Genomic DNA, 21,919 nt, shown 5'->3' with positions numbered 1-21,919 from the left:
ATAAAGATTTTTATGATTTATTTGTAATCTAACTACTTAACAAGACGTGGATGCACACAAAGATTGATTGATAATTCAAATAATAAACGGATATTAGAGCGGAACAATTTCACCTATTGATCATCTTTAAGTCTTAAATCAAGATTCATAAATTTTAAGGTAGTGTTCGGCCAAATTCTCCTATTATATATAATTTATTCCTTTCGAGGTCTCATTGAGCCTATTTAACTACCTCAATTTCATATCTCTATACGAATCAAACTTAGTTAAATGAAAGATTGATTCTAAAAATTCATATATGACCGCAGTAATTAATATATGTATCTCTACACATTATATTACTTTACTAAATTTTAATATTTGGTCTAAACAAGTAATCCGCATTTCTATGTAATTTTTATTCACGAAATCATTGCACCAAGTTCTTCTTCTCGTTCCAAATCTTGATTTCCAACTATTGAATTGTCCTTTTTTGCTCTTGAGTTTGCTTTCTAACTCTCAATTTGTGTTTTTGCCTCTCAATGTGTGGAATCTCCTTCAAAAGTATAAGACAATTGTATTTATATGTGCCTCCCAGTATGTAGAAAGTAGGATTTTCTTCTGGACTTTAAAACGGGCCGAGATTGTGCCCTAGTATTGTCTAGGCAGCGCCGCAAATCCAAGTTGGTGGCGCCTCAACGCGACACCACCTCTTGATGCTCCATGGTGCCATAGTGCCAAGGCTCTGAAGTTTTGTGGCACCACAATGCCTCAGCTCTGTCCTCCAACTTTTTATGGCGCCATAGTTTCGGCGTCGAGGCGCTACTCGTCCAACAATATGGTTTTGCCTGTTTTGCTCCTTTATCCAAAAGTTCTTTTCAACCCATGCTAATAGCTTTAATTAATGACCTTTTTCGTATCTTTCATCATCTCAACAATCCTATAAAACAACATTAACAAATACATTAAAAACGTTCAATACACTTAAAATCTAGTTTACAATCAAGTTAAAATTGGCTTAAACTCATGAGTAAAACACAATCGTCACATGGCATTTAAACTATTCAATATTGTCTTATATTCTTGAATCCTTTAAGTTCTTTAGTTACTTTTTGGTAGTGACTCATACTAGCAATAGGTTATTAGCTTTAAAAATATCACTTTAGTGACCAAAATCAATCAAAATTTAGGAAAAATTTCAAATAACTGTAGCATTAGTTACTGAAAAATAATGACTGCCCAGCTTTATGACTATCTTTAAGATTTTCATTGATTTGGAAAATTAAAATTTGAAAATAGTTAACAAATCACAATGTAAATTTAGCAAATTACCTTCCTTAACTTCTTTTGTTTTATTATCATAGCAAGCCTGGGAATTGAGATGAATCGTGGAAAGAATTCTAGGAGAATATGTAACTTAGAATGGTGATTTTTTTTTATTATTATTTTTTTTTACCATATAGACGATGGACTTATTCTATCTTTCTAGAAACATTTTAGTGAGGTTGAATATGTGAAGATTGAGGGAATATATGGTAACTGAATGTCGGATCCTAGAGAGAAAGATTCGTGTTGGTGAGCTATTGTTGTTATGGTTTGCAAAAGGGTGACTATCTATTCATGTATTTCCTTAAGAGGCATGGTGGCGTCAGGCGTGGAGGTGGCAAGTGATATCTACCGGCCACCAGGGCCAGTCCTGGGTTGAGGCGAGTGAGGCCCGCGCCTCAGGCACAGGACCATAGGGGGCCTTGTTTTGGTTCAATTATTATTATTATTATTATTATTATTTTCCTTCTCTTAAGAACAAGACCAGTTGGCCCAAACCAAAACCAATTATCCAGCCGGTCGAAAGGGCCTAATTTTGGCCCAATAATTTTTTTCCTTCTTAAAAACAGCCGGCCCAAAGAACCAAAACCAATTATCCAACAAGCCCACAATCCATTTACCTTTCAAATTATTTACCTAACCCAATTTACATATCTAATATCCACTATCCAACCCAATTAACCAAAAATTTCCAAAATTCAATCAAAAGCTCCCAAAATTCCCAAAATCAAAAATTTCCCAAAATCTGCTCGATGCCTCTGCAACTCTGCTCGTCAGTCCCCACTCCAGTCCGGTAGTCATCGCCACTCGCCTGTCATCTTCTTCAGCCTTCAGGTTAGTGGCCACTTGCTAGTACGACTTCTGCCGACTACAGCTCTTCTTCAACTCTTCTGCTCATGACTGCTGGAGAATGGTTCGATTTGGAGAGCGAAGTCGTTTGCTGCTTCTGGAATGGTGGAACCCAAGTTGGTGAAGTGGTTTTCAACACTTCATTAACCGAGTAAAAATTAAGAATTTACTATGAATTTATTTCCATTGTTTTTGTGATTTGTGAATAATGTTGGCTGATAAAGAATTTTTATCCTCCACTTGCAAGTGGGTTTGTTAGAAATGTGTGGAATCCATTTATGTTCCAACAGATTCATTTATCATTTCTAGTCCACAGATTGAAATTGGAAAGAAGGTGGGATCAAGCTCATGGTCTCAAGGTGATTGATAGAAGTCCCGAGAGACTTCTTGCATTTGATTCTTCCGTTTTTTGTGTAATGGTCAGGTTATCTTGGGTGTGTAATTGATATCTGAATGGATCACTTTGTGCAGAATGGCTCAATAAGGCTATTATGGGTGCAGGTGTCTTAACTATAATGGGCACGAAAATTTTTAGTGTTTTTGATTTTGATTCCTCGATCTACTTTTATACTTCATTACTTCATTTCTTGAGATTTCTGGATTATGGTTTCTAGCCTCAGTGGGTTAACATGTTTACCACATTGGAAATCTTATTTAAGAAGCCAATTTTGTGTTTATGGAAGCCGTTAGGCCCGTTACTTATATTTGTGTTCCTGTTGGCATCTATCTACTATTGCAATGGAGTTGAAATTTACTGAAATCTGCGGAAGTCTTTTGGCTGGGAATAGTGAAGAAAGTTCACCAATTGAAAACTATGCATTTTAATAATATGTATGTCAGAAGGTGGTTTTGTTGAAAGGCTTGAAAGTGGAGTAAATTTCGTCTTCATGAATAAAATTAATTCAATTACTCTCCCATTGTAAACTATTTCTACCTAGTGATAAAACCCATGGGCGAAGCCGCGAAATCACTAAAGCGTAAAGGCAGACATAAAGTTTTCCTTCAAGTGTATAAAATTTAAAATATCTTTAAAAGATATGTTTAGGGGGCACAAATTAAAATTGGCTTTGTTCAGTAAACTAAAAATAAGAAAAATAAGGAAAACTCAAAACCAGCTGTTATTTATTTCCCCCAATTTCCTTTTACTCTTTAACGTATATTGCATGAACATTATTTATTATCTTTAAATGTAATATGCTGCATGGTAGAGTTTATATATGTAAATAGAGAGTTTGTCCCCAACTTTTGAAATAGAACATTTTGGCCATCAATATTCCATTAATATTGCAAAATTATTTTTAGTTGATAGAAACGGTGCTTAACCCGAAATGGCTCTGCCACCATATTTCATTAAACAAATTAACTTTTTAGCACGTTTGTAAGGATTGTAATTTTGAATGTGATGGTTATAAGAGTCTTATGTATTCAAAAGTCAAATATTAACAAATTATCGAGAACAACTAACTAAAATCGAACAATAAAATCAAGGTTTGCTGCTCTTAAATATTCTTAATTCCTTCACCACTAGATCTTAGGCTTGGCAATCTTAGACATCATATATAATTTTATATAAATTTTTGTTTCAGGCTTGTGAGTTGTGACGAGATCATACTCAACAGTGTAATTCCACAATTATCGTCAAAATTTCACTTCTCAGGTAAGCCATGACTTGCCCTAACTTGTTATTAAAGAGATTGAAAATGTTTGAAGCCTTGTCGACTTATATAATTGCAGCCTGGTCGGCTTATATGATTGGTTATTGTGAGATGAACAATTGCACAGGTGCACATAGTAATTGTATTGGAAATTGTAATTGTGTGATGATTGAGATATTTTGTAATTGTTTTTTAGGTTAATCATTGGACATTAGATACAGACTCATACACTATGCCTCCTAAATATGAGTCTGGTGCTCAAAAGAGGAAAAGGAACCGAAATGAAATTGCATTGATTCAAAGTCAAGTAGGGGATATTAACAAGTACTTCAAAAGCAACAATGTGAATGCGTTGAATGATAATGAAGTAGAGATTCAACCTGCCCATGTTAATGAAGTAGATAGTACGGATGAAGAAGTGAGACAACCTGACTATGTTAATGAAGTAGATGATAAAGAAGAAGAAGTGGTGAAACCCGCCTCTAATAATGAAGAAGATGATAAGGAAGAAGAGGGTTCCTTTTCTCTAAATTTGGATGATCCCGGGAATTGGAAAATCATTGATCAGACAACAAGGGATTACTTAGTTGAAAGGGGTCCAAAAAGAGTTGATAACATTTCATTTCCAAAAGATTGAACAAATAGACATTTCGATTCTTCACAATATAAGCGACTGCTACGAAATGGGCAAACAATTGATAGAAGATGGCTAGTATATTCAATATCTATGGACAGGATCTTCTGCTTTTGTTGCAAGTTATTTAAAACACCTAAAAATGTGACCAAAGTTAGCCAACTAGGTAATGATGGATTCAAAGATTGGCATAATTTGCATCGGTCTATGAAAAGTCATGAAGGAAATGAAGACCATTTATGTTGCATGATTGGCTGGATTGAATTGGAAAATAGGCTTCGAACAAAAATTACAATTGATAAAAGCGTTGAATTGTTGATCGATGCAGAAAGAGAACATTGGAGGCATGTATTAACAAGGATAATCGCTATTGTTAAAAGACTTGCCAAAAATACCTTGCCATTTCGAGAAGATAGTGAGAGGCTAAATGTTGAGAATAATGGCCTATTTTTACAAATGGTGGAAATGGTTAGTGAGTTTGATCCAGTAATGAAAGAGTACCTTCGGCAGGCTAATGCGAGAGAGATTCAATACACGTATCTTGGCAAAAAAATCCAAAATGAGTTGATACAACTGTTGGCTAATGAGGTGAGAAATACAATTGTTAAGAAAGTTAACATGCAAAATATTTCACAGTTATACTTGATTGAACTCCAGATGCAAGTCGTGAGGAGCAGATGTCTTTAATAGTACGATTTGTAGATGATTCAGCAAACTTACCTACAGTTGAGGAACATTAGCTTGAATTTTTGAAGGTAGATGACACAACAGGACTTGGACTTACAACTGAGCTTCAAAAGGCTTTGATCAAATTTGATCTGGATATTGATGACATTAGAGGGCAAGGGTATGATAATGGATCTAACATGAGCGGGAAGCACAAAGGTGTACAAAAAAGAGTACATGAAATAAATCCCCGAGCTTTCTATACTCCATGTAGTGCTCATAGTCTAAATCTAGCATTATGTGATATGGTGAATTGTTGTTCCAAAGCTGTATCCTTCTTCGGAGTGATACAACACATCTACACTTTATTTTCCTCTTTTACCAAGTGATGAAAAATTTTCAAAGATAATGTAAAAAGGGTTGACAGTGAAGCCATTGTTACAAACACGTTGGGAAAGTCATGTTGAGAGTGTAAAACCTATAATGGAGCAAACTGCACAAATAAGAGAAGCCTTACTTGATTTGGCAGAATCTAACGAAGATCCTAAAGTGAAGAGTGAAGCCGAGTCGTTAGCAACACATGAACTTCAGAATTTTGAGTTTTTGCTTGGCATAGTAATCTGGTACAGGTTGTTGCATGCAGTCAATATTGTGAGTAAATTTCTTCAAACTGAATCCATGGATATTGATCGTGCTATCGATCTATTGTAAGGACTTGTTTTATTTTTTGAAGATTATAGAGAAATCGAATTTGCTGTTGCTATGGATGAAGCAACAAAAAAGGCAAACAAAATGGGAATTGAAGCTGTATTTACAGAAAAAAGCATAATTCGAAGGAAAAAACAATTTGATGAAAGTGGTAATGATGAGGTAAAACAATCAGCAAAAGAATCTTTTAGAGTTGAGTACTTTGTTTTTATAATTGATCAAGCTCTATCTTCTCTGAGAGGTCGATTTGAACAATTCAAACAATATGATGACATATTTGGATTTTTGTTTAATTTGAAAAAGTTAAGGGATGCAACTTTATCAAGTTTGTTGAACTCTTGTATGAATCTTGAGAAATATCTTGAAGATGATGGGCATTCGGACATCAGTGGAGATGATTTATGTTTGGAATTACAAGTCTTGAAGATTTATTTACCAAATGAACCAACAAGAGCAATTGAACTGCTGCAATATTTGAAGACTCACAATATTTGTTACCCAAATGCTTATATTGCTTACAAAATTTTGTTAACCATACTGGTTACAATTGCACCTGCGGCAAGAAGTTTCTCAAAATTAAAGTTGATCAAGACCCATCTTCGATCAACTATGTCACAAGAAAGGTTAAACGGGTTGACTATGTTATCAATAGAAAAAGAAATGGTTGGACAGCTAAATTATTCAGATTTGATTGATGTTTTTGTCTCTAAAACGGCAAGACGAATAGTAATCACAGGATCGGCTCTGCCGGCCACACTATGTGAATCGTCGACACCACCATAACGAAGTTACTCAATCGAGCCCCCCAAAAGTTACATTATCATTACACTTCACTGTTGTTCGTGTTGTAAATTTCAATAGAGGATTTTATTACCCCCCATCATCATACCCTTTTTTGATTCATTCATTTGATCAACTTTACTCTCTCTGCTTTATTTTTTATTTTATTTTTTTAAACACATTTCGTTTGATAGCTTATGACTGATTTGCTGGATTGATGATATGAATTATTTAGTACATGTGGAAGTGTATTATTGAGTGAGCATAAATCTATTGGTTATTAAGGTTTCTGGGGTTGATGCTGGGATTCCGGCTATGTCCTTTTAGCATTTAATAATTTAACATTATTTTAATTATAATATTTTTTTTTAATTAACATTATTTTAAATAAAATTTGCTCATTAAAACTCAAAAGTAACAAATTTGGTAGAACTAGTTGTGATTTTTATTATATGTAACTTTTTTTGTGCGTTCATTATATATATATTTTTAATTGTGGTATTCGGTTTAATATTTTTTAAATTTATTTATAAATGCAATATTTTAGTTCATTAAATATAGTATTTAATTTAATAATTTTTGTAATAATATAATTTTTAATTAAATAATTTCTTAAATAAATTAATTATTGAGAAATAAATGATAAGGAAATAAAGATATAACCATTTAGAAGTCGCCATTTAGAAGTATTTATTTGGTATAAAATTTGATGTAACCATTTAGAAGTCACCTCAAATTGCTGAAAAAGGTACACCAATTTGTTGTAAAAGTTACTCCAAATCGGTGTGAACCATTGAAGATTCCCTAAGGTTATTGATCTGAGCTCTTTGAAGGTTGCTTTGGAGTCTCTTGTGAAGGATTTGAAGAAAACTTTTGAAGATTCTTAAATGCTTATTTGGTTAAGCTTTTAACTAGCTTACAACAATTTTTAACTAGCTTATAAGCACTTAAAGCTTTGTCAAACATACATTTAAGTCCGTTTTTGTTTTAGGGTTGGTTTGATATTGCTATGATTTTAGAAGCATCAATTTTAGCAATGCTGAAGAAAGAATTCGTTGTAGGAAAATTAGTCAAGTGTTTGGTGAACTTTTGTTTTAATAATATTGTATCTTTTAGAATAAGCATTTATAGTGTTTGGTAAATAAAAGTGATTTATTTTTGTGTCCATATACAATTAGTAAAATAGACATTGATTATAACGATGTCCATTTTATTATTGTAATTGGTATATTGAAAAATTTATTTTTACTTTTATAAAACTATGTAATGTTATTTCATATTTTTTAAGACAATAAATCCACTATAGTTAATTTAAAATTAAAAAAAAATTCATATCTATTTAATATTAAAATTTATAAAATTACAAAATAAAGGTATAATCCATAGAGTATTAAAATATTCGAATAAATTTAAATAATGGAAGGATGTGTTATTTTTGAAATATCAGGTTTTAATAAAGGTAGGAAAGAAAATGAATTAGTTCAATTAATTAGGATTTAAATGGTATTATAATTATGAACAATTGGAGAAGCAAAAAAGCAGAATCTGATAAGTGATTGTTTTGTTGCTTCTTAAAATTTGCTGCAGAGTGCAAATTCTTTACTAATCAATTTTATCTACAATTTAAAATCTAGGTCTGCCTTGCATCAATCAACAAAATTATGTAATTGAAGAATTTAATTGATACTTATTGTTGATGTTGATTTCCTAATACACATACTTTAAATTTAACCATATTTTTTTGGTTTCATCATTGTCCATGTCTCCCAGAGAGATTGGTGTTGGGAATCTACTTAAAATGCGCAACGAAAATTAAAATAATTTTCGATTTTCATCAGGATTCATCTTTGTGTTTAGATAGAAATTATGATAAAAGTCATACATTTTTCTAGATTTGCAAACCCCTTTACTTTTTCTTTGTACCAATGATCTTGATTCGCCACCCACAGTTGTCCAATTGTCCAGCCTCCAACGATGATCCACACAGAGAATAGATTGCAGTTACCAAGGTTTTCTCCTATTATGCTAGCAAGAAATTATGAGAAAACTATATGGATTGAAAACCCTAATCATGAATTTATATAAGGGCAAATTAGGCCATTACGACCTAGATAATATAAAATTGTTTAATGCGCTCAACCCTTTTAACTTTTTCTACATATGTATTAATTACGATAAAATAAAGAAAGATATTCAGAACCTTCTTTCTTTCAAGCTTTGCTCTCACTATTCCAATTTCTCATTTCTCACAGCCTTCCCCTTCCTCGAACTGCCCTTCGCAGTTTAGGCCCAATCTTGTTGCCATATTGTTGCCCCTCTCCGTTCTCTCCTACTTGGATCAGTCGGAGATTGCCAAGCTCGCACGGATCAACCATGCTTTGTGAGCAACCGCCTCCAGGAATTTCAGTCCTTCTAACAATAGGTCCAATGATTGCTCCTGTCTTTGTTTTCTGCATCTTTGTTGCAAGAAAATTGATGGATGATGTAAGGATGATTTTAATGGCAATTGGGGAATCGAAATTATGGCTCTAGTAGTTGTTTCATGCTATTTGTAAGTCCTGCAATTTTCATTTTCATGAATTTTATGTTTGTTTCTCATTGTTCTACTATTTCAACCTATGAATTCTCACAATTGTTGTCTCCAAAATTTGTAGCAGTATAATATCTTAGTTATTTATTTTTTTTTTTTTATGAACAATTTTAAAGCCCTGTAGAACTCTGCGATGTTTGACTTGCTACTTCAAGATGAACAAATGATTTACTACTTGTCATCCGATTTCTATTTTCTCTCTCTTTTATTAACACATTGACATTTCTAACCAAAGCAAATTAAGTTACTTGTTGATTTTCTTCAAGTTGAATATTACATGGGTATAGTATTTTGCTTATACTTATTTATGGTGACATAGTTTTGAAATGTTAATCTGATTGTTTAGCATACACGAGTGGCTATATACTATTTGAATTCTTTTCACTGCATAAATCTCTTTACTTTCGTTGGTTTTTTGTTTGAATCCACTCCCCATATATCATTCTTCCTCGTTCCCATGATAATTTTTGACAACTTATTGCAAATTCGTTCTTGCTGATATGACGTTGATTCTTTAAAACCTTTCGAAGAATGTTATAATGCAATAACTCTAATATGCTTCATCTCTTTCTTCAACTAATTTTTAATTTATTGCACAACTTAAGTATAGCTGTCTATTCATTATTTTAGGTCTTTGCTAGATGGCATAGAGTGCTTAAGCTGTTGTTTTGTGCCAAGCAATATAGCACAAGAATAGAAGTTTGGGCAGGAAAAACACTAGTGAGGAAGTCGAAGAGATAGACAATCGGAGGTGTTGGTGGAAACATCTGGCAACGACGACTGCAACTATTGGTGTAGGCATTGACTTCTTCCAGCAATAGAGATTGAAAAAAACAAAGCTTATTCTCCTATTGGGATCTTCAATGAGTGGAGGTCAATGGGTTAGCTAAGTTGCTAGATGATGTGGCGGTGAATTGAATTAAAGATACTTGAGGTTTTGAATGGTGTTTTGTCGGTAAATTGACTCAAAACGCTTGGCAATAAATGGAGAAAGTAAAGAGACAATGGTTGTGTCACCGTTTTTTTTTCCCCTCAAAATTTCTATCACTTTGTTGAACTAATTCGATTTCAATGTTTTGCTTGGTGCTCACTTTTTTGAACTTTGTCACTTTATCTAGTGATTGTCACTTTTTAGAATTTCTATACTTTCTTTTTGTTTTACTACTTTCTATCACTTTCTTGAAGTTTCTATAACCTTTTTAAGCGGCAAATATCAATTTTGAATAAAAGTAACATTGTTTGTCACACCTAACTTTAAAAGGTGACAGTGTTCGTCACATTTTTTCTTTCTTTTTTTTTCATTTTTTTTTAACTTTTGGCTTTTTTTGAATTTCTTTTTTCTTAATTTTTGTTACTTTTTAAATGTTTGTCACATCTTTGAATTTTCTATCACTTTTTTGTATTGTGTCACATTTTAGAGTAATTTACTTTCTTTGATTTTTTGTCACTTTTTGAGCGTATGTCACTTTTTTTAAATTTTTGGTCTTTTTTTTCTATTTTCTCTCACTTTTTTAGAAATTGTGTTACTTTTTGACTATATGCACTTTCTTTAAATTTTCGTTACTTTTTCAAATGTTTTATCACTTTTTTTGAATTTGTATACTTCTTGATATATATCTACCACTTTCTTTGAATTTCTTACTCTCTTTTTTTTTTGGAATTTCTGTCACATTTTTTAATTTTTGTCACTTTTTGAATGTTTCTGACTTTTTTATTTCTATCACTTGTTTTGATTTTCTATCACTTTGTTAATTTTATGACAATTTTTATTACTATTGCTTTTTTAGTATTTGTCACTTTTTTAATTATAATGATACATGAATTATTTTAGGATAACTATTAGTATTAAGAGACTGGGAATAGTATTGCTCTCGTTTTATGGATAGTTTTAAAATGTTAACAAAAATTTAAAATACGATTGTGGTTATTATTTTGTTTTAGAATTTTTTTCATGATTTCTGAATTTTATTTGTTTCAAATTAATTATTGAATTTTTATTTTATTTTTAATTCATCATTTCGTCTATATTAGACTATTAGTTTATTTAACAAATATAAGAAGTAATAGTTCTAGTGGCTAAAAAGAGAGAGGATGGAGTTGCGTTAGTGGCTGACAGGGAAGAAATTCATGTTTCATGATGGTAAAATGGAGGGTGGAGTTACATTGGTAAAGAAAAATAAAAACTGCCAGCTGTGGTAAAAAATTTACCGTATTTTTCACTTCAAAAAAAAACTTTTAACATGATTTTTCTAAATACCCTCAATTTTATGGGTACTTATATAATTACCCCTTTATATAAGCCCAAATGAGCCTGATCTGGTCCGATCCAATATTTAATTAATCCATTTAATTAAATCTAGTCCTGAATTAATTAATCCAATTAATTAATTCGAGCCTATAAATAACCAACCAAATTAATTAATTTATCCAACGATTGTTAAATTAATTAATTGACAAATTGCAATCTTCCAATTCTCTTTTGTGTGTGACCCATCAGGTTCCCGATCACGATACCTAACGACGTGAAATATTATTTTTATCTAATCAAAATTGATAAATTAAAACACTATTTTAATTTATCATCAATTCACACTCGCCGTCCCAAATTGACATCTAGCAATATGTCAAGGCAATACATGTGACGGGGAATGTCATATGGTATGACAAAATCAAACTCGTTCGTTTACCGTGAAACTATAATCCCTTCGTCAATATGATCCGATCAATTACGAGATATGGAGGTGTGTCAATCCCGAATATCGATCATATCTTTCACTCCACTATTCAGTCAATATAAGTCGAAAATTCCTTTTCGACTTATGAGTACACCTTGGCCAAAGATTTCGTTATCGATTTAATTGAATGAAACGCAGATCATAATCTCTTACTATCTAAGAGTGACGAATCATCTATTAGTCATTCACAACCTTCATATGATTCTTGACATACCCGAACGATGTCATATTAGCGGCCCTTGGTAAAGCAACATCCAACACCGTCAAAGCATGACCGTCCTCATATAAGGTAGTATGACGACCTCAAGTCAAAAGAACCAATCCCACTACCAAACGTTAAAGATTAACCACTGACACTCAAATAGTTATCCATGTGAAATCTCTCGGCGAGTATCCAATGTTTTGTTCTATAACAAAACATCCACGTGTTCATTTAAGTGTCACCACACTTTAGCTTGTGAGATCAGCTACTTACTTCACAAGTAAGAAATGCCACACGTGATGGTCTATCCGTAATAACGATATCCGCATCTCGTTATTACTTATAATCACGGACGGTTTAAGATTCAATCAAATGTAATTTGTATCTCACAATCGCAACTCCTTGTGATTAACAAATTATGAAAATTTGAATCTACGAACTCTATTATTTAATTTAATTGTCTATTAATTAAATAATAGATCTGTTATTAAATTGCATTAATTGTATATCAAAAGTATTTATGTCCAAGGTTGATTGGACCTAGGGCATAACAGTTTCAAACTCGCACTCGCACTAGATCCAATCACTTATGTATCCAATATCATAAGAGTCTACATGGAGATCATGTTTATACTACGACAACTCTTTGTCAGTGGATCTGCAATATTGTTAAATGTGGGAACTTATTCTTCTCTTTACGTCATTTCTATGTATTATCTCCCTGATAAGATTATACCGCCTTAATACATGTTTTGATCATTGATGAGACCTTAGTTCCTTCGCTTTCGCGATGACTTTATTTTTATCACAATACAGTGGCATGTGATCAACAATATCAAGAACTACTCCAAGTTCATTTATGAATATCATGATCCACATTGCAACTCTTTGCTACTTCTGAAGTAATCATGTATTAAGTTTCTACTATTGAATCAACGGTTGCTTCATGTTTGGAACCTTTCCAACATACCGCTTAAAAGTAAATCAGTTTCTCCATAAGAAATCTCTTGAAGATTTCATCTATATAAATTAGGATGAGTTAAGCAATCTTCTAGATCTACCTCTATAGATCAAGTTGCTTCTCCCATATCGTTCATGAATAAATCCTTTAACAACCATTATTTCAATGATTGAAACATAGGGATGCCGTTTTCTATAATATTAGAAATACGTCAATGCTCCCACTATCTTCTTGTAAACACATAATTCGTCATCAAATTTGATAAAATCAAACACTTTGACTTTTCATCAAATTGAAGATTTCAGCTCTAAGAGACTTCTCTTAACCTATAGTCACGATATGCAACTGTTGCAAGCAAAAGCCGAATAGACTTCAGCAAGGCTACAGGAGAAAGGTTTTACCAAGGTCAACACTTAACCTTTGCTACTAGCCTTACTTTGTATATATGGATATTCGCATCCATATCGACATTTTCCTTATAAATTATTTACAAAAACTTATGGATTTTATTCCATCAGGAGGCTCGACCAAAGTCCAAACCTTTTTCACATACGCCGAGTTCATCTCGAGTTTCATGGCCTCTTGTTGTCTCTTTTAAGTTAACACTTGACTTTATTTTGGTGCAACTAGCAGGTTCATTATCCTGGATCAGTAATACCTGATTATTAATCGTGGATTTGCACCTTCTTCAAGGTCGAATGATCCTATTAGATTTAAATAGAACTGTCATGTCCTCGGAAGTCTCTACTTCCTGATCAAAAGTATGTCCCATATCAGATATGATATCAAACTCGGATTCATTTACTTAGTTAACTACAGTTGTGGACTCTTGAACTCTTTCATGTTCTATTTTGCTCCCACTGTCCTCCCCTAAAGTAAACATTTTCTCTAAGAAGACGATATGTTGTGAGATGAAGACTTTCTTTACGATAATAGAATTTATATTCAAATGTTTGCTTTGAATATCCCAACGAATACGTATTTATCGAATTTAGTCTCAAACTTATCCGATTCAAGGAGTTTCAAATAAGCGTCATAACCCTAAACTTTCATATGAGATAAATTGAGACTACTAATTTTCCATAACTCGTATGGAGTTCTGTTGACCAACTTAGATGTGACACATTTTAGTGTGTTGCACACTGTAATCAATGCATGACCCCAAAACAATTTTGAGAGATTTGCATGGTTTGTTATTAATTGCACTATATCTAATAGTTAACGGTTCCTCCTTTTAGATACACCACTATGCTGCAGTATATATGGAGGAGTCCACTGCAAGAGAATCTCATTCTCTCTTAGATAATCCAGATTTTAATCTTTAAGATAATCTCATGTCAATTAGATCTTAACGTGAGGATATCTTTACCTATTTGTTTCTCTATTTCTAGATTGAATCCTTTGAACTTTTCAAGAATTTAATGCTTGAATTTCATTAAGTATACATGATAATTGATTGCATAAGAGAAACATCATCTGACATTAATTGGCATAGGTCCATATACATCACTATGTATTATGCAAATATTATTCCTTTTCAAGTAAAAGGAGATTTGGTCATTGTGCCAAACATGTATTTTTTGTACTTATCAAACGATTCACAATCAATTGACTCTAGGTATACATCTCTATGTAATTTTGAAATTGCATTTCATCTATATGACCAAGTCTGCAATGCCAGATTTGGGTATTATTCAGATTATCACTTTTATGTCTCTTAATTTCTATACTCATTATAGAATGCTTAGTGTTTAGAATATAAATGTTATTTTGTGACTTACTATAACTATTAAGATCTTAATCAAGATAAGCATGAACAACAATTGTCCTTAACATTAAAATAGTTCATGTCTGAACATGAAACTCATTTAATGTTCCAGTTATAGTGGGTATAAAGTAACATTTCTCTAATTCCAATACTAAGTCAAAAGGCAATGGCAAGAAGTATGCTCCTACAGGCAACACAACAACTATTGCTCATCTTCAACGTGTAGATTAACTTCTTTCACTTGTAGTGGTCTACTTCTATTTAATTTCTCCATAATTGTATAAATATGAGATCTACATCTAGTATCAAATACCTAAGAAACTCGTGAGGTAGATATAAACCTTGCAATATTTTTTCCAATGACTTTTCATTCTATAATAAAGACAAGGGTCATTAGATTTGGTATTGTCCTTCCCTCAGACTGTTTTGACCATATTGGATGCTTTTCCAAATCCCCTTGAGATTTCCTCTTAACACTCATAGAGGAATCAATGCTTTGTCCACTACCAACTTTGATATCGGGCTTAACAGTCCTAAGCATGTTAAGCAACTTAATGAGTATGCATTTGAGCTTATTTATATCATAATTCATAATTAGTATGAATAACTCTATGACAGAAATTGCAGAGTTAGGTCAATACTTAGTTCATAATTCATGATTGAACTCAATTGAGACACTTCTCATGTCAATCATCTTCAGTACATGAGCGTTGACTGAAGATTCTTCTATCACTTTGCATCGATATAGTTATTTGGAAGTCTCATATTTTTCCACACATGATTATTATCATACAACTCTTTTGAAATGAAAAATCATATTTAGCATGTTAGCATCTATACTCTCACATTGCGTCTGTAACTTAGGTGACATAGTTATAGGTATCACATACGTTGCAGTACTATCGTTATCACTGCGTTTATTATAGCAATCACCTCTTCCTTAATCGAGTCATCACCAAGTGTTTCTGAAAAATGGCTACTTCAGGACAATCAACTTTCTCATGCTTGAGAACAATTCTCGAATTGCAATGTCAATCAAGAAGATTTAATTTGGTTGTTGGCATCCAGGATGCCTCTCAAATACACATAATGACTCACGATTCAATAAATATAAATGACGAAAAGAAAAAGAATAATATATAAAATGTATCAATTAATTAAACATGGACTTTTATTAAATTAATTATGCTCCCACTGTTTAATTTAAATTTATGACCCTCTCACATAAATTTATGGAATCCATACTTGCTCCCAGTGGGCCGGGATTTCACATGTTATACCAAAACCTTGAGTGTACTCAATAAACTTTAATATAACGTTTGGATAGATACTATTACCAATTGTATCTCCATACAACTCCTAGATCGTTAAGCTGACAACTTTTTGTCTTCACACATCTTATGTATTAGCTTAACATACCTTTAAAATCTATCTCCTTGATGTACAATAAAATATAAATTTTAGTTAAGTCAAACCCGTCATTCAAAAATATCAAATATTTCATAGTGTCAAACATATCCCTAATAGACCAGCCTTAAGTGTACTCAATAAGTTGAGACAATTTGAGACTCTGATTTTTCACTATAATGATGGAAGGCGATTATAAATGTGACTTAATATTTTATTGAGGGGATTTGCATTCAAAAGTCTCATCGTAACAATCATATATATTTTATTATACATTTATCATGCAAATAAATATATATAACATAATATAATATAATAGTGTGGACGATTATGGATTTTATTATCTAGTTTTCCTGAGCTATAAGGAAGATTAGTTGGTCAATTCTTAGGGGTATCGCATTGATCAGAATCAATGCACCATCTTCGTGGTTTTCTCATCTCCGTGTGTCTTCAATTAGTCTAGTTGCAACATATATTCTATACTAATTGGCACACAAATCTAGATGAAATTGGACTCGTAGGTCCAAAATGATTAAGAACTCGCAAACCCATAATAATAACAATAATAACGGGCTCGCAGACCCAAAACAATTTAGAGCTCGCAGGCTCACAAAACGACAAGAATAAAAATCAACATTTCAACATATCCATATGGTCGAGTCCATAATCGTCCACTAATAATATATTCATCACATAAATGTAGGCTAATATAATATCCAATATTATATGTAAACATATTTCAAATTTCTAGCAATTGAGATCATCTAAACTCTTTTATACAAATGAATCGTAACAATTAAATAATTAATTAATCATATTAATTATTTAATTAGTGGCCATATTTAATTAAAATCAAATTTTAATTAAATATCGAATTGGAGCCAAACTCTGGCGGGCTATTTAATTAAAATCATATTTCAATTAAATATCAAATTAGAGTCCAACTTTAATTTCATAACTTAAGGTGGTTGAATTTAATTAAACTCAAATTTTAATTAAATAACAAAATTAGAGTCTAACTCTAATTCCAAGATTTTATGGCAAATTTATTTGATCAGACTCATATTTTAATTAAATACTAAATTAGAGTCCAACTTTAATTCCAAGAAGAAATTTAAGGCGAGACAATTTAATTAAAATCAAATTTTAATTAAATGTGAAATTAAAATCCAATTCTAATTACAAGAATATATTCGGGTGAATAATTAATTAAAATCAAATTTTAATTAAGTATTAAATTAAAGTCAAACTCTAATTTAAATTGAATCAATATTTTAATTTAGGATAACACTCCTAAATAAAATAAAATTCAATATAGGGTCAAATTTAATATTTAAGTTAAAATCACATTTTAACGAAAATATAAAAAATTGTAAATTTTAAACAAAACTTTTAATTTGGATCAAAATTAAAATTATGGGTCAAACCCATTTAAAATACAATTTTAAAACCATTTTAAAATTCAAATTCAAAATCATTTTGAAATTTGCAAATTGACCCAAGTTCGAAATTAAAATCGGACCCTTCCAATTTAAAAGATTGCAGAACAGGTCCCCTTTTAAAATTTTGCAAATTGACCCCATTTCCCTTAATTGCAGGCGGCCCTCCAAATTTCAAAAATTGCAAAGCAGCCCTTTATTTAAAATTGCAAAATCACCCCTTATTCTTTAATTGTAGGCGGGGGCTTGCAATTACACTAATTGCAGTAGAAGCCCCCGCATCCACACATACTCACCTCGATCTGAAAAACCCTAGATTTTTTTCTTCTTCTTTCATGTGGCGCCGCCATAGCCTATAGCAGTAGCATCAACAGCGTGAAAGCCCTGCCACATCCAGCAGCACAAAAACAGCGGCAACGATGCCCTTGCTGAGCCGCATCGCGCACTGCTCCTGAAGCTACGGCAGGCGCCGCTGGTCACAGCAACATCTGCCGCCTCACTGTCGTCCCCTTTCCGGTCGGCGCCTACTATTGCAGCCAGTGGATCCCTTTTTTTATTTTAATAATTATATATTTTCCAATTCAAAATATTTTCAATTCAAAATCTGATTTTGAATATAAAAATTATGTTCTCAATTGCTAAAACAAGAAAAACAATTAACTTTTAATTGTTCCAACATGTAAAACAATTTATAACAAACACAAAGTAGGACCTGATACCATTGTTGGGAATCTACTTAACATGTGCAGCAGAAATTAAAATAATTTTCGATTCCCACCAGGATTCATCTTTGTGTTTAGATAGAAATTGTGATAAAATTCATACATTTTTCTAGATTTGCAAACCCTTTTGCTTTTTCTTTGTACCAATGATCTTGATTCGCCACCCACATCTGTCCAATTGTCTAGCCTCCAACGGTGATCCACACAAATATCAGATTGCAGCTACCATGGTTTTCTCCTCTTGCGCTAGTAAGAAATTATGAGAAAACTATATGGATTGAAAACTCTAGCCATGTATTTATATAAGTCCAAACGAGCCTGACCTGACCTGGTCCGGTCCAATATTTAATTAATCCATTTAATTAAATCCGGTTCGTGAATTAATTAATCCAATTAATTAATTCGGGCCTATAAATAACCAACCAAATTAATTAATTTATCCAACGATTGTTAAATTAATTAATTGAAAAATTGCAATCTTCCAATTCTCTTTTGTGTGCTACCCATCAGGTTCCCGATCACGATACCTAACGACGTGAAATATTATTTTGATCTAATCAAAATTGATAAATTAAAACACCATTTTAATTTATCATCAATTCACACTAGCCGTCCCAGATTGATATCTAGCAATGTGTCAGGGCAATACATGTGACGGGGAATGTCATATGGTATGACAAAATCAAACTCGTTCGTTTACTGTGAAACTATAATCCCTTCGTCAATATGATCCGATCAATTACGAGATATGGAAGTGTGTCAATCCCGAATATCGATCATATCTTTCAATCCACTATTCAGTCAATATAAATCGAAAACTCCTTTTCGACTTATGAGTACACCTTGGTCAAGGATTTCGTTATCGACTTAATTGAATGAAACGCAGATCATAATTTCTTACTATCTAAGAGTGACGAATTCTCTATTAGTCATTCACAACCTTCATATGATTCTTGACATACCTGAACGATGCCGCATTAGCGGCCCTTGGCAGAGCAACATCCAACACCGTCAAAGCATGACCGTCCTCATATAAGGTACTATGACGACCTCAAGTCAAAAGAACCAATCCTACTACCGAACGTTAGAGATTAACCACTGACACTCAGATAGTTATTCATGTAGAATCTCTCGGTGGGTCTCCAATGTTTTGTTCTATAACAAAACATCCACGTGTTCATTTAAGTGTCACCACACTTTATCTTGTGAGATCAGCTACTTACTTCACAAGTAAGAAATGTCACGCGTGATGGTCTATCCGTAATAACGATATTCGCATCTCGTTATTACTTACGACTAGGGACGATTTAAGATTCAATCATATGTAATTTGCATCTCACAATCACAACTCCTTGTAATTAACAAATTACGAAGATTTGAATCTACGGACTCTATTATTTAATTTAATTGTCTATTAATTAAATAATATATCTGTCATTAAATTGCATTAATTATATATCAAAAGTATTTATGCCCAAGGTTGATTGGACCTAGAGCATAACACTTACAATTGATAGCTCCTAATAAATTAAACTCGTCCTTCAAAAATTCGGTTTATATTTGTTCTATTAACATGACGTCGAACATGGACGTTTCCAGGCTACTTGTTAGAAATGTATCGAAGACCTTGATCTTTGACGACACTTTTTTGCCTTTTTATATCCAATCAAATGTCATTTTTTACTTTCATCTTTAATGGTAGTGTAAAAAAATTGAGCCTAAATTGACATGTTCAAAATTATCTTTATATTCCCATTTACATCCCGGTAGATCTAAATTCATATTATATTCCAATGAAAACATCTAAGTGAGTTGGTAGCTCCTGCGAGATCTCACAGGCAGATTTAGAAAAATGTAAATTCATATATATATATATATTTTTAAAACATTTTCTGTCAAAAAATGAAGTTTACATTTTCTTCTCATTTAAATAGATTTTTGAATACTTTGAAAATTTAAATCACAATTTAAATATAATTTAGAGTCCATTGGAGACGAGAATAATGGACAAGACCTACATTCACGAGTCATTGATTGAAAAAGCTGAGATCTTAATTCAAATTAGCTAAGTTGATAAATGACCCGAGTTGTAATCATTGACAGTTCCATATGTTTTGGACCTTAATGCAAATGAGCCATCAGACATGACCAGAAACAATTCTTCCAATAGAAAAATTCTACTCATACCATAACAAGAAAATCATCTCCAATCATATCAGCTTAGTTAACAGAATAATATTTATTAGTGTTAGGAGCCGATCCTACCTGAACGAGATAAAAACAGTCTCAATGTGAGTTAATCACAGCGGTACTCCAACAAATTCAAACTACAAAAATTCTTAACCGCACTCTACGCACACTCATCTAATGTAGTTCGTTAATATTTTATTATCATCAAAGTCTTTACCAAGGATAAGACAACTTCAAGAGAATATCCCATTACCATAAAAGGTCAAGGATATTAACTCATTGCGATCATTAATTAAGACTTTGTGTGTACGATACTTTAGCAAGAAAACTTTTAGTACTCTATTTAGTTGGAATTGTTGAATTCTTGACAGAGGCGTGTCAATATTGGCATTGACTTGGGCCCATTTGTTGAATGGACCATACTTGAGGTACATAATGTCTATTTCGTCCAAGGAGAATAATCCTTTGTTGAATAATCGTGTCATTTTTCTCCCATATTCGATTCATATAGGACTCTTTATAGTATATCTAGTTTTGGCGAAATAAATTGGACAGGCTATAGTAATGCCGTAAACTGGTGAACAACTAAGAAACCAAGGGCCTGTTTGAGCCCGATTTTTCACCAAAAAAATTGATTTTTTGACCTTTATTTCACTATTCCAGTCGTTATATTTGATTTCTTCTTTCACAGGTGGACCCCACTTTTCTCATAACGGTCAAAAAATCAATTCTCAAAATCACTCCCAAACAGCCTCTCCAAGTGTATATTCTTGGAAAAAAATTACTATTAAAGAAGTAAAAGTCAAATAAAAACCAACGAACAGGGTTTATAACACAAGATCAATATGCTTAAAAGATAGAATTCTACTGTGGAAATTATTTATAGTCATGACTTTTAACCGTATTGATTCTTTAATTATACATACTAGAAAAGAAAACGCGCAAGGAAACTCTTGTGAAAGGATAACTTCATCTTATTAATGCACCATTAATAATAACATTACTCGAAAATGATTTTTACATCATAATTAACTTTAGCTTTATTTTCTGTTGAACATTACTTCAGGAAATCAACGCCTGTAACCTCTGAAAAACACCAGAAGTATCCACACCAAATCTGGAAACTTTAACCTGCCATAGAGAAACCAATTAAATAGATAAGCTTAATATTAATCTTAAGAAAATCCAAACACTTTTTCTTCACTAATTTAGTTTGCATAGTAGATTATAAGAATTTTTGGAGAAAATAAACTATATGGAGTCAGTTTTGTGTAAGATAACTTTCAATAAGGATTTTTTTTTTTTTTT

At 32.3% G+C, this 21,919-nt stretch overlaps 1 long non-coding RNA gene across 2 annotated transcripts; it reads left to right on the top strand.

The window, feature by feature from the left end:
* The first annotated feature begins 1,950 nt into the window (after positions 1-1,950).
* LOC111368121 lies at positions 1,951-10,203 on the top strand. 2 transcript variants are annotated; one of them, XR_002697956.1, is made up of 3 exons: positions 1,951-2,513; positions 3,741-3,811; positions 9,818-10,203. It is a non-coding gene; the product is annotated as an uncharacterized LOC111368121 (long non-coding RNA). The 2 variants fall into 2 exon arrangements; XR_002697955.1 differs by lacking the exon at positions 9,818-10,203 and adding an exon at positions 4,006-6,466.
* The last annotated feature ends 11,716 nt before the right edge of the window (positions 10,204-21,919 follow it).

The sequence above is a fragment of the Olea europaea genome, chromosome 18, assembly GCF_002742605.1.
Source record: "Olea europaea var. sylvestris chromosome 18, O_europaea_v1, whole genome shotgun sequence".
Lineage (NCBI taxonomy): Eukaryota > Viridiplantae > Streptophyta > Magnoliopsida > Lamiales > Oleaceae > Olea > Olea europaea.
This window is presented reverse-complemented; position numbering and strand designations above follow the sequence as displayed.